The sequence below is a fragment of the Salmo salar genome, chromosome 02 (assembly GCF_965601325.2).
Source record: "Salmo salar chromosome 02, fSalSal1, whole genome shotgun sequence".
NCBI lineage: Eukaryota > Metazoa > Chordata > Actinopteri > Salmoniformes > Salmonidae > Salmo > Salmo salar.
Window position 1 is genome coordinate 74,927,020 of NC_138292.1, and position 481 is coordinate 74,927,500.

At 41.2% G+C, this 481-nt stretch overlaps 1 protein-coding gene across 2 annotated transcripts in view; it reads left to right on the top strand.

Moving 5' to 3' along the window:
* Window positions 1-430: 430 nt before the first annotated feature.
* The window catches only part of LOC106606799 (uncharacterized), a 102,962-nt gene continuing 102,911 nt past the window's right edge, over window positions 431-481 (top strand). The window contains exon 1 of one of the 2 annotated variants that reach the window (XM_045709645.2): window positions 431-481. This exon is cut by the window's right edge and continues 566 nt beyond it. The gene's annotated coding sequence lies outside the window, so the exon portion shown is untranslated. The other variant, XM_045709642.2, reaches the window with a different exon arrangement.

The following is a 481-nucleotide window of genomic DNA, read 5'->3' on the forward strand; positions in this document are numbered from 1 at the left end:
CAGTGGTAGAATAACTCTGGTTCTCTCCTCTGTAGACAGCCTCCAGTGACAGAATAACTCTGGTTCTCTCCTCTGTAGACAGCCTCCAGTCTGAATGAAAGTGTATAGATGTGTTTCTGATGCGTTGATCCATAGATGCCTCTCTCTCCGTCTTTTCTCTCACCTCTCTGTCCCTCTTTCTTTCTTTCTTTCTTTCTTTCTTTCTTTCTTTCCTTTCTTTCTTTCTTTCTTTCTTTCTTTCTTTCTTTCTTTCTTTCTTTCTTTCTTTCTTTCTTTCTTTCTTTCTTTCTTTCTTTCTTTCTTTCTTTCTCTCTACTGTGGAACAAGGATGTGATTGGTTATGGAGGAAGAGGGAGGGGCTGTCAGAAAAAACATGGTAGGAGGGTTTGAACTGGTAGAGAGAGAGAGAGAGAGAGAGAGAGAGAGAGAGAGTGAGAGTGAGAGGGAGGGGCAGAGAGAGAGAAAGTACATAAAGTACATT